This window comes from Papio anubis, chromosome 6, assembly GCF_008728515.1.
Source record: "Papio anubis isolate 15944 chromosome 6, Panubis1.0, whole genome shotgun sequence".
Lineage (NCBI taxonomy): Eukaryota > Metazoa > Chordata > Mammalia > Primates > Cercopithecidae > Papio > Papio anubis.
The window spans coordinates 48,805,051-48,818,570 of NC_044981.1; the positions used below are offsets into that span (position 1 = coordinate 48,805,051).

The following is a 13,520-nucleotide window of genomic DNA, read 5'->3' on the forward strand; positions in this document are numbered from 1 at the left end:
AAGAACTCCGTCTCAAAAATATATAGAGAGACATAAAATAAGATGTTAGTACTCATACCAGTTAATTATAAAAGTACCTACCAATCCGTTTGTATTTAATTAGAGTTCTATATTTAAATACACATAAAGTAATAATCACAGACAAATATTATCACTAATAAAACACTGTTCATGTTACAGATAGATCTGAGTTAACAAAGGGAATTTTTTCCAGATCATCTACCTATTTCACTAAAGGTCTGGGCTTAACATACAGGTGTTCCTGTCTTAATATAGAGTTCATTTTCAGAGTCTCCACAAATAATACTGCATTAAATATCATCCTCATCTTGAAGATTCCCTGACCCTCAAACCAGATGCCAATCAGAATTTCTATAATATTTTCTTCCTCTATTCTGGTTCTTACTTAGTTTCCTTGAATTATAATTATAAAATTATCTTGCCTTTCTTTCCCACATCCTCCACCACTACTATAAGTCACTTAAATGCAGGAATTTTTGTCTTCTAGGTTTTATATCACCCTTCACATGGTTTTAAACTATGCACTTGAATTAGTAGATTGTAAGTAACTTTATTGAATTGTAACTTAGGAAGCCATGCATTTTTCTGCCTGGCTGCAAAGCTACATGGTTTTATAAAATCAGTCATAAAAATGATTTAGTACTCAAATTTTTGTTAAAGCTGATCCATTTAGTCAAGAAACAATGGGCAGTATTGCCTCTATTTACAATGTTTTGTCCATCATTTCTGTCTCTTTTCTTTCAAGAGTTATCCGTACCTACCACATTCCTTTAAGATGGGATTATGGGAGACAAAAGCAAATACCTATTGTCAATACCGCAAACTCCAAACACCACCTATGGTGTTTGACTGACATGACATATACCTTTAACAAGAGCTGTCTTACAGAGACTACAGGAAAGAGACAGGCAGACAAACTTCAGACAGCGGCTTAAAATGATTGGCGTTCTTTTGACAATTTCATTTGACTCTAGCTCACGTCAACTTATCTTCCTACTGCATATACGTTTCTAATTTACAAGTGACAAGCATCTTAGGGAAAACGGGGAAAGGAAAGGAAACATTAGCAAAGTTTAGGGAAACAGAGTGGTAGAGTTTAGCGCTTCAGGTTTCTCTGGAAACAATAACTACTGCTTGCATTCTAACTTTGGACGGATATAAGAGTAGAGTTTTTTGGCCGGGCATGGTGGCACACAACTGTATCCCAGCCCTTTGGGAGGCCGAGGTGGGTGCATCACTTGACGTGAGGAGTTTGAGAGCACCCTGGCCAACATGGTGAAACCCCGTCTCTACTAAAAATATAAAAATTAGCCAGGCGTGGTGGCTCATGCCTGTAATCCCGGCTACTTAGGAGGCTGAGGCAGGAGAATCGCTTGAACCTGGGAGGCGGAGGTTGCAGTGAGCTGAGATCACGCCACCGCACCCCAGTCTGGGAGACAAAGCAAGACTCTGTCTCAAAAAAAAAAAAAAAAAAAAAAAATAGCAGAGTGTTTTAGATTCCATGTTACATTGATTTCTGTTATTTTCATCTAAGATTTGTGTTCTCCTTCTTTGAATAATTGCATTTTTGTTTTCCTTTGGGTAATGACTGAGTCCGGGCTGTGTCAGTTCATAACTATTCAACCACTACATACACACTGTCTCTAAAAGTGAGCAGATAATTGCCATTTAGCCTCTCGGTTTGTTCCATTCTCCATCAGTAAAGAAGTATTCATCTACAAAAGGAAACAAAAGTAAAGTGACCACATCATAATTCAGTAACAAATTCCAGGTTACTTCAGCAGCTCCATAATTTCAAACTGTTGTATAGCTGTCCTAAAGATTCTCTTAGCTTGTCCCTCATAGTCACATGACTGTACCTACAAGCAAGACATTGGGGCCAGGGTGCATGCTTGGGTGGAATAAGAAAGGCATCTTCCTCTCACCTTACCACTTATTGGAGAGAAAATCCTTTCTCAGAAATCCTGAGCAGACTTCTGTTTACATCTCAATAGTTACAACTGGGTTACATGTCTATCCTTGGTAGCAATAGGGAATAGAAAAATCAAGTATCTGGTTTACTCAGTTTCTATAGTGGGAGGAAGGTGAAAAAGTGAAGGAAAATAGAGATTGCTGAAATTGACTGATGGGGAACCACCCAATGTTATCTGTGCTATATCCCTTTGGCCATAGTGATAATGTCAAGTACAGGGATGTACACCAAGCCAGGCCAATGGAACGTAATTCAGACATGTCAGTTGTAGCTATTGTATATTTTCGCTTAATTGATCTATATTCCAAAAATATTCTGACTTACTCTTCATGCCTGCATTAAAACATTATAAGGTGATCATCACACTGAACGTGGTTCTGTCTAGCTTAACAGTATCATAATTAAGAGGCATCAGTGTTTCTTCTCAAATTTATTGTAAAACTCTTCATGCCTGCATTAAAACATTATAAGGTGATCATCACACTGAACGTGGTTCTGTCTAGCTTAACAGTATCATAATTAAGAGGCATCAGTGTTTCTTCTCAAATTTATTGTAATTGTAAAATTTTATTGAATATTGAATAAATTAATGAACTATGAGGGAAAAGAGAAGGTATCACCTTTTTGAGAAGTTGAATGCTTTGGAAAGACTAGATAAAAGAAAATCCTGTAGAATTAGAAATATATGAAACGCTAAAAATATGAGGGGGGAAATAAAAATTCCATAAAGTTTCTGTGGTCTGTTCATTTCACAAGTTTATGCGTCATTTTACACTAAATCAAAGATGTTTCATTATAAGATTTATACAAGAATGAATTATCTCAAATTAGGAAAAAACTGGATTCAGTTCTGCCTGAACCAGATACAAGCAAATAAATAACCTATATCATTTTCTTATTGTTGCTGTAAAAATTACCAAAATTTAGTGGCTTAAAACAACACACATTTAATACTTCATAATTCTGAAGTTCAGAGGCTAAAATCAAGATGTCTACAAGACTGTTTTCCTTTTTAGTCTTACAGGGGAGAGACTCTTGCTTTCATTTTTCAGCTTCTAAAGACCATCTGCATCCTTTGGCTATGGCCCATTCCTCTCACCATTCAACCTCTTGCTTCTATCACATTTTCTATTTGTGACACTGATCCTCCTTCCTGCCTCTTTTAAGAATCACTGTGATACTTTTAAGAATCATTGTGTGAGATACCATCTCACACCAGTTAGAATGACAGTCATCAGAAAGTCAGGAAATAACAGATGCTGGAGAGGATGTGGTGAAATAGGAACACTTTTACACTGTTGGTGGGATTGTAAACTAGTTCAACCATTGTGGAAGACAGTGGCGATTTCTCAAGGATCTACCACTAAAAATACCATTTGACCCAGCCATCCCATTACTGGGTATATACCCAAAGGGTTATAAATCATGCTGCTATAAAGACACATGCACACGTATATTTATTGTGTCACTATTCACAATAGCAAAGACTTGGAACCAACCCAAATGTCCATCAGTGACAGACTGGATTAAGAAAATGTGGCAGATATACACCGTGGAATACTATGCAGCCATAAAAAAAGGATGAATTCATGTCCTTTGTAGGGACATGGATGCAGCTGGAAACCATCATTCTCAGCAAACTATCGCAAGGACAGAAAACCAAACACTGCATGTTCTCACTCATAGGTGGAAATTGAACAATAAGAACACTGGGACACAGGAAGGGGAACATCACACACCGGGCCCTGTTGTGGGGTGGGGGAGGGAGGAGGGATAGCATTAGGAGATATACCTAATGTAAATGACAAGTTAATGGGTGCAGCAGACCAACATGGGACATATATAATATGTAACAAACCTGCACATTGTGCACATGTACCCTAGAACTTAAAGTATAATAAGTGATAAATGTCCATACAAAAACTTGTAAAAAAAGAAAAAAGTCATTGTGATTAGATGAGGAGTCTAATCTCCTCATTTCAAAGTCCTTAACTGTATTTGCCAAGTCCCTTCTACTACATAAGGTAACATATTCATAGGTTCTGGGGATGACGGCATAGAAAATTTTAGGAGGGGCATTATTCAGCCTACCACACTCCCTTCTTTGTTTATTCCAGTTCAAAATTTCCATCTCTTTAAACCAAAGGATTCCTGAAGAATACAACATGTGAGTCAAGAGACATCAGAATTAGGATTGCAGAAAATATCAAAAGGACAAGGAAAAGAAGAAAAGCACACCTAAGAAATTAATAATACCAAAGTAGAATCTGTTTTAAAAATCATAGGAGCATAGAATAAAATATAGAAGGACAATTGCCACCTCATAAGATCCCTATCAGAAGTTGGAGGCAATATGTAAATGAAGAAATAAAGTCGGGGAGAGATATTTCAGCAGAATTACTAATTACATTGAAGTCAAGAAAGGTCCTGTCTTTAAAAGTCAAGATGCATTTTGGAATGTCATTCTAAAGCTAAGTCATAACCAAGTTGTAATTTTAGTGAAAAGGGGCTCTATCATCATCAAATTTGCTTCTTCCATACTCACCATGTTTCTCTTCTTTCTTCTATAAGGAGAAAGTGATTTTGGAAAGTCAACAAGTTTCAAAAGTTAGGGAGGGGTCCTTAGCAAAAATTTTCTTTGTAATCAAAGACTGTATGGAAGATAAGTTCCAACTCGATTGACAGGTATACATTTTATTTAACTATTACCCAGTAGCTATGTAGTGTCTACAGTCTTAGCGATAAAACAGTGTGCGTGTGTGTGTGTATATATGTATGAGTTTCACTCCTCTTATCTGGAGCATGTAGTGCACAAATACATGCCAATTTAAAGCAAAGATGTAAGCCTTCTTCCATAACACCCATTTCTATCATCCAGGGGTGGTTTTAAGGCTAAAGGTGATGGGAGGAGGCATTATCTCAATATAAAAAACAATTTGGTGTATTAGGATTTGAGATACACCTGCAGTACTCGTCCCCCTCACATATTGATCATTTGTCCTATAAAGCAAAATAAACTCTAGCAATGGCTGTTCTTTCCCTAATGAATGGTCACCTAAGCCTCACCAAAGATGGAAAAAAGCGATCTCCCTTCACAGTTCTTTCCTAGTCTAGTGAGACCCCTGTTGAGTTTGGACTATTCCCATGAAGAAGCAACAAAGCACTGAATCTTGTTCTTCTAAATCAGTTCCACTTATGTAATCACTTGTGGGACCACAGACCCTTCATACAAAGTGGCAAGTGTGCCTCCATGACAGTCTATGCCCATACAGCCTAAAACAGAGAGATATGTTTAAATTTATTCATGCTGACTTCCATACCATTTGTAAATCCACAAATAAGCAATATAAAGACCTATCTGAGGGAAGAGGGAAAATTATCTTTAAATTTTCTTGTTAATGAGATCACTCCAATTAAAACCAACAACAACAACAACATACAAGTTAATTTATACACTAATTTATGAATAACATCTGCTGCTGCCTGTTCATCCAGTGACACCATGCCCCAGGCATCATGGTAGGTGCCAGAACGCAATGGTAAATAAGAATGTTGGATAGTCTGCTTTCACAGAGCTTAAGCTCTAGTGTAGAAGGAAGCAATAAAAGCAGAAAAATCATGATAATTGCAGATCATTTTATAACTTTGTACGCTTGCTTCTTAATCTTGGTCATCTCATCCATTCTTATAACTTCCAATGTTAGTATAGTGATCAAATATATATCTATTTTTCCAATGTATCTCTTTCCTGAACTTGACATTGCTGATTCCATCTGTGTGCTGGATCAATACATATGCATGTGCATATTCTGCCATTATCATACCTGTCCAAAACTGATTCAATGATTTCCCTAGATAAACCTTTCTTATACGTCTTTATGTGTTTAAGTTTATTGCTGTTAACTCTTTTTAAGCTGTTCCTTTAAGAATACATTAAGCAATAATTTTTCAGACGTGTGCTATTCCTAAGGAATAACTAGGTGCTTTCTTTTTTTTTATGGATTGTTACACACACACACACACTCACACTACATTTTCCTTCAACATTTATTTTCATCTTCTCTTTGACATCATATCTGGGAAACCCAACCTGATATTTTAATTTGAAAGAACTGAAAAGAAAGGAAGAACAAATGAAAGTCAAATAAGATGGCTGAATGTATATGTCTTTTGATCCATTTTATTATTGATTTCGTAGCTTGTCAATCTACCATCTTGAACAGCTAGTGTTACCAGGCAAGAGAGTTGGCATATCTTCCATTTCTGGTTCAGATGCTAGCTTGCAATAATTTTCAGAAATCCACAGAGGATGGTTCGGAGAGAAGCTGTGAGACAGGTAATCACAAAAAAGATATTCTAATGTTTAGTTATATTACAGTGTAGCAGAGGCTCCTAGGGAATATGGCACAAGCCCCATTGGTTGATTCATTCTAACAGGGTTGAAAAAAGCAGAGAAAACAATTATCAGAGGAAGTCTCACACTGGAAATTCTTGAAATACCCTTACATATGTGTTTCCTAAGTTTTTATTTTTTTGAAGAATTCACCTGTATGTTGCTTTCTTTCCTTTTTCTTTTTTAGCTTTAAATTTCATATCCACCAATATCTAAGATTTATTTTATTTTCACTATGAGTACTGAAATATAGGGAACAGAAACATTCAGAAAATGCAAGTAAAAAAATTCAGGTTAAGTTCTCTAATTCCCCCTGTTTACTTGGTAGGTGTAAATAGATGGCATGTGTATACTAGGCCTTGCTTTTAGACCATCACAAGCCAGAAAGTTGCCATGGCAACTTCAGCCACTGATAACCTCCATGAGAAATGAATTCCCCTGGGTGTGGGGTCCTTGGCAGTCTACACAGCACTTTCAAACTATAAATTCACTCATTATTATTTTAATCATGTAATTAAGTAGGGCTGTTAATATTATTCTTATTTTCAAATGACAAAACTTCAGTTTTAAGATGTTAAAAGACTTGTCCAGAGTCATGTTAACAGATAAGGGGCAGACTCAGAACTCAAAGGCACATCTTCTGATCCTAAGAATCACACATTTTCCAGAGTCAGCCTAACTATTGAAAATAAGAATACATCTATATTTGCACTAGACATTTTTTAAATGCAGAACTTTTGGAATAATCTGCCTAAATAGTCTTTTATTGTTTTAAGGTAAACTTACAGTGTAGAGCTTGTGGGTTTAGAGGCACAAGTCTTCCCTTGATAGCTTTGATTTTAGCAACTAGCCATGGCGGCGATGTTAACAGATAGCCCTTTAAGATCCAGTCTTCTAAACCATTCACCCTTTGTCAAATACTCCGATCCAGTTTCCGAGCTGGGGCTTTGTATGCAGCAAAGAAAACACAACTTATTCTTCAAGATAAAGGCATGAAAAAGGGAACTATTACAAGAAGCAAAAACATGTAAGAGCAAATAAATGTTCCATGTATGAATTAAGAATCATGATACGTGAAATCTATCAATCAAGCAATACCTATTAATCAGTTCTTTTTTTTTAAGATATTTACTTTATTTTTCTTGTGGCCATCCATTTAAGTGAAGAATATCAGTGTATTGAGAAGGTCCTTCTTTATCACATGATATTTCTAAGCAGATATTTAGGAATGCTCAGAAGATTCCACTTTGAGTCTCCTAAGGCGTCCTAAGACATAATTTAAAGTGGGACTTGAACAGAAACAAGTATCTTCAGACTCCAGCTGAAATCGTAGAAAGTATCTGTTTAAATCTTGGGAAACCTTAGATGAGGTATGTGAAACTGAAAAAAGATCAAGATCAAATCAGCACACACAGATAAAGGATACAACAGATACCAAGAAGGGTAAATGCCCAATTATTTTCAGTCCTCATAATCTGTACAAAACCTATAAATCAGTTCTTAACTGGGGATCAGTTTTGTCCACCAGGGGTCATATGCCAATATTTACAGACATTTGGTTGTCACAGTGTAGGGATGTTACTGGCATCGTGTGAGTAGAGGCCAGGGACACTATAAAATATCCCACAATACACAGGATAGCTTCCACAAGGAAATATTTGAACCAAAATATACATAGTTAACCTATTGAGAAATCCTGCTATAAATAATGCAAATAATTTGATTTTTATATATGTACTTAACCTTACAAAAGTAATTTCTGCACATGATTTATCTAACGTTTTTTATTTGAAGTTTTTTTTTCCTTTTTGAAGGAACTAGTAAATATCACCTGGCCCTCATAAAAAATTAGAAAATACAAATAAGCATACAAAAAAAACACCAAGTCACTTTGTAACAAATTATATTAATCATTCTTTTTATTAGATATTTAGATTGAATTCATTTTTTCTAGCTATTGTGAACAATATTGTCATGAATATTCTTGTGCATTAATTATCGTACAAATGTCTGATTATTTTGTAATATCCTATAAATAAAATGTTCAGGTCAAGGGAAATATACTATTGTACTTGATATAGTTTGCTAAATTTCACAATATAATTAACACCAATTAACTAACTCATAAGAAGTGTCCATTGTAAACATATTGAATGGCCTATATGATATGTTGAAAATCATTCATTCAACTTCCGTGAAAAATAAAAGATCTCATGATACTTAAGTGTGTATTTAGATGAATCATCTAAATACGTGATCTCAGGGAAGATCATAATCTTTCATTTGTGGTGGTAAATAAAGAGATTGCTAAATTACTCTAATCTCCAACCACAGTATATATATTAAGTCAATAAACTAGGAGGACTGACTTCCATATATAAGTCCATTTAGGTCATTTTATAAAAGGAGAGACATGTGAGATCAGAAATTCAATAGAAACAGATATTGAATAGATGAATATAAGTCTCTAAAACCCCTTGAAAATTTTGGGAACCGTGCCGATTTTCTTATTGTTCATAGGATGGGATTATGAAACTACTTTTCTAAATTTTAAAAGGAAAGTGTTTTCTTATAATACTGGAAGATTTGAGAACACCCAGACCACTAACATCTGGGTTACATACTACAAAACATTCGAAGAGAAAAAAAAGAATCCAAGGAAAATGTCAAGGCTTGTATATGACTTTTTGTTTTCCCAAGCCAGAGGGAGAATGCCACTGTGACAGCAAGCAAAAATATTTTTCGGTTGTTTTCCCATTTGATGCCTGTTTTTGTCAAATATTAAAAAGATATTTACAAAATGTAATTTAATGCGTTCGCTAAAAAATTAACACAGAGATGGATTTTCGGCTAATTAACCTGCTCTTCATAAAAAGGCAGTAGGGAAATGCTTGTTAATGTTTAAGCCATAAGATACACAAAAAATGCAGGCAATATTTCATCGTGACACCCAGGAGACCCATGTGTGACACAATATAGAGTCTATGTGTATCTCACTCTCCACAGGAACTAATTTTGAAGCACCAGAATGCTGTGAATTGGCTGTAAAACAATGTTGAAGAAACTCAACATAGAACAGAAGGCACACTTTCCTTAGGAAGAATGCTGATAAAATTTTAATGAACTAACATGTTGTCATGGGGATTTGTTGCTATTCATTAATTCATTGTGCTGTTCCTCTATAGTTTTGCTGAAGTTGACTGACAAATTGTCAAGTCGCGGTTCTGGTGGTTTACACAGCCTCATTGATACTCTAAATTTAGGGGGTAAATTCTTTTGGAGACTTACCCCATTGCATTTGGGGTAACACATTTTTCAGCACTATGTGTGCTCAACTGTATTTCAAATGAAATTCCATCTCTAGGGTAGGCCTTTGACTCTGCAAAACAGTGGAAATAATCACAGAATGATTGACAGCTCTGGTCACAGATGGGGACTACCATAGAAGCCAGGGCTGGGGAAGACTCTACCATACAAAATAGTCAACTGGCCGCCTATGAATTAGGATAAAATTCTCAGTGGAAAACAGTGATTCAATCATAAAAATCATAGAATGCCAGAAGCTTGCAGGGACCCCAAAATCAGTCTAACTCTTTCATTATGCAAATAAGAAAATGGATGACACCCAGAGAGGTGAAGCGTTATAAAGGATATGAGTGGCAAAACAAGGATCAGAAACTCAGTATTTTGGCTTATTTTCTTGTCATTATGCCTCCCTGAATTTCTTCTCTTGTCTTTTCACTTCTAACAGATTACATACTTTCCCCCTGAAATTAGCACTAATCACAGAATAATGTGAAACAGTATCCCTGGGGTTTAAGAACATAGCCAGGGTTGGCTATTCCAAAGCTCGCATGTTATTTTTTAAATGCACACGAATTTTATGCTATAAATGATCCATATTTATATTAATAGAATTTTTCCAAATCTTTGAGTAAAATGATACTCTAGGAAAATTTAGCAAATTTGCCCAGTACTTTATATACCTCCAGGCACTGCTGCATACCCAGATTGTGATAAGCAAATAAGGATCATTGGCAAAAAGCACAATCAGAGCAAGAAATATGAGGGTTGTCCCTATCACAGTGATCATTAAACAATATTGATGGGTCTTGATGCCTACTTCTGTGCCTTGATGGAGGCCAGATGAAAGGAAAAGCATAGGCTGTTCTGTTCTGCGGTGGCTGTGGCATTGAGAAGCAGCCAGAGGTGAAAAATCCCACAACCTGGCACAAAATATTCATGTCATATTTGCAGAGACAGACAAAGATGAGTGGATAGGTTTGTTTGTTGTTTTTTCTTTTTAAATACTATTCTCCCCACTGCCAAACGTTTGAGGATATTAGTTTTAAATAAACTTATTGATTGCCCACTTTTGCAGAACACTGAAAGGATTCTAATTTATAATATGCAAATACTCTAAATGCCCAAAGCAAGGTGCTAAACAGTAAACCAACAACAACAAAAAAACCCTTCTCATTATTAAACTCCAACAGCTTCATTTTACATCCTAAATTACTGCTACTCAAAAGCATAGCCATTGCATCATCAGTATCACCTCGGATCTGCTAGAAACATGGAATTTCAAGTCCCACCTCAGACTTGGCAAATCAGAATCTGCCTTTTAATAAGATCCCCAGATGATGCATATGCACATGAAAGTTTGAGAAGCTTTGGGCTACATTACGTAATACCAACATGGTACCCTAACATTTATGCTGATAACACACATAACACAACCCAAATAGAGATACTTACTGGTACTTTACCTTTATATTGTTCCCAACAGGCAAGAATAATTACTGCTATATTTAACTGTGCTTTAAAAAAAAAAAAAATCTTTTTATTGATACATCTAAAAACTTGTTTATGTACATAATGAAAACAATTGCTATCGTTTACTTCCTCAGAAGAAATGCAAAGCTTGTAAAATCTCAATACAATTTTATTTACTAATGGCTATAATCAAATAATAGCAACAGCAGATATTCACTGGGGGCTCTGTAATGGGCTAGGCACTGTATTTACAGATTGTGCACGTTATTCAACTGAGCACTCCCCACAACCCAAAGATGTGGGCAATAATATCACCTTCATTTTACAGAAAGAGGAATTAAAGCATGTAAGTAGTCTATCTAGGAACTAACAGTTAGCATGAAGTAAAAGTGAGATCGGAGCCCAGAAAAATGGGACCTGTCACCCACCACATTAGTTTTGATTAGGCTACTAGCACTGGCAAAAAAAAAAAAAAAAAAAAAGAAAGAAACCCCAACACATCTCACTCTAGGATTAGTCTTCAGGTAGGACATGTTTTTGTTTTGTGGAATACCTATTGACTAATAATTACATACCTGCCATACAGGTAACAGCCTAAAAAAAAAAGCAGTAATATATTTCGCAGCTAAGGTAATTTCTTATGCTAATAATTAACCTTAAAAAGGATTTGAAATCTTTTTAGATGATCAAAATAATTGACATTTTGACCAATTTTACTTGAAAGAATCCATCTAAAATAAAAATTAAAAATAAATAAAAAATAAATCAGAAACAGGAACTATTTTTCACATCTTATGCCTTTTCAAAATTAACCTAATACAAAATCCAACATTATAGTATTATGTAAGCAAATTATATATATCCATATATTAAAATGTTATGATGTCATTAAAATTATAATTGCAAGTAATTAGCTATAAGAATATACTTCAATTTAAAAAGTTGGATACAGAATGATCTCTCTTCTATATACAAAGAAAATGAGAGAGAAAATGTGAAAATACATCAGAATGTAAATATATATATTTACATATTATATAGTAAAATAAATATATTATATATATAATATATATCCAAGGAAAATATACCACATTCTAAACTTAATTATATATGACTGTGTTATATTTAGATTTTCCTTTTTTTAAATATATTTTGGATTATTGACCAAAATAAATACGTATTACTTTACAAGTTACTTTATAATATCTCAAACCAGGAAAACTATGTTCTTTATTCATTAAATTTCAAGAGCCAGTGTATTTATTGGAATTTCATAAAATATGTTTAAATTTCAAACTTTTTAGACTTTACAGAGCAAGGATTTTGGTTTATTCATCATTTTCCTGAGTAAACACATGCAAGTAAATAGTCTCATTGGACTATAACCAACACGTACTTATTTGAAGATCCCAGGGTTGATTTGTTAATTATAGACTTCCATTTAGTTTATGTATATAGCAGATACTTGAATTGGTACACACTGAAACACAGAGAGATTATGAACTAAAGCAAAATACAATCCTATATGGATTTTAGCTGATGTCGCTTGAGAGTTCCACTGAGCCGCATTCAACAGTAGTTACAGATTTAAAGATTTATCATTTTCTCATTTTAAAATGAATACCATTGTCACTTAAAAGTCCCTTTTATTTCATTCATTAAACGCTGTTAAAATCATAGATTGTTCAAAAGCAGTTTTTCTTTGAAATTCTTGATTTTGAAAGCATTTTTTATCATTCACAAGACACAATTCCCTCCCCAGATTTGTGTCAGTTTCCCTCTAACTGGGACTCCTAGTAACTTTAAAAATTATTCCATGAGCAGCACACCAACAGTCCCCACCCAGGTGCATTCTTTATTTTTTTCCTAAAGATCTACAGTAAACATGAAACAAATGAAAAAAAAAAAATCACTATCAAATTAAGTTCAGGTGACCTAGCCATTTTTAGCATAGAGTTGTATTTCAGAACCTCAGGTTAGCAAAACTCACATAGGCAGTTGAATCTTTGCTTTTTAAATTTAGACACAAAAGAATCTCCAAAGCAATGTATGACATTATGTCATGTGATTTCCAATAATTAATTTGTTATGGGCCCACATAAATAAAATAAATGCTGAGTGATACATTGACTTCTGTTATCGAAAGCATCTCCCTCTCATTCCTGCCTCTCTGGCTCCTGACATTATTTCTTGGTTATTGGCTGACAGTTCAGTGCCTTGAGTGTTGCTCTCGCTGTAGGGTTAGCAGGATAATTGACAAACCACAGGGACTGAATCCCTGGATTAGGATGACCAGACTGTCAAAACAACCATGACAAACTCTCACATCAACTTCGACTGCAAGTCAAGGCTGTGAGG

The 13,520-nt window shown here is 34.9% G+C and overlaps 1 long non-coding RNA gene across 5 annotated transcripts in view; it reads right to left on the reverse strand.

Annotated features, from left to right (window-relative positions):
- Window positions 1–4,038: 4,038 nt before the first annotated feature.
- LOC110743078 overlaps window positions 4,039–13,520 on the reverse strand; it is a 33,590-nt gene continuing 24,108 nt past the window's right edge. For 2 of the 5 annotated variants that reach the window (XR_004184297.1, XR_002521580.2), the window contains exons 2-4: window positions 7,519–11,206; window positions 7,173–7,331; window positions 4,039–6,318 (exon numbers count right to left, since the gene is read on the reverse strand). This is a non-coding gene — a long non-coding RNA (uncharacterized LOC110743078). Of the gene's footprint in view, window positions 6,319–7,172; window positions 7,332–7,518; window positions 11,635–13,520 lie in introns of those variants that run through there. The other 3 variants (XR_004184298.1, XR_002521579.2, XR_002521578.2) reach the window with 3 other exon arrangements.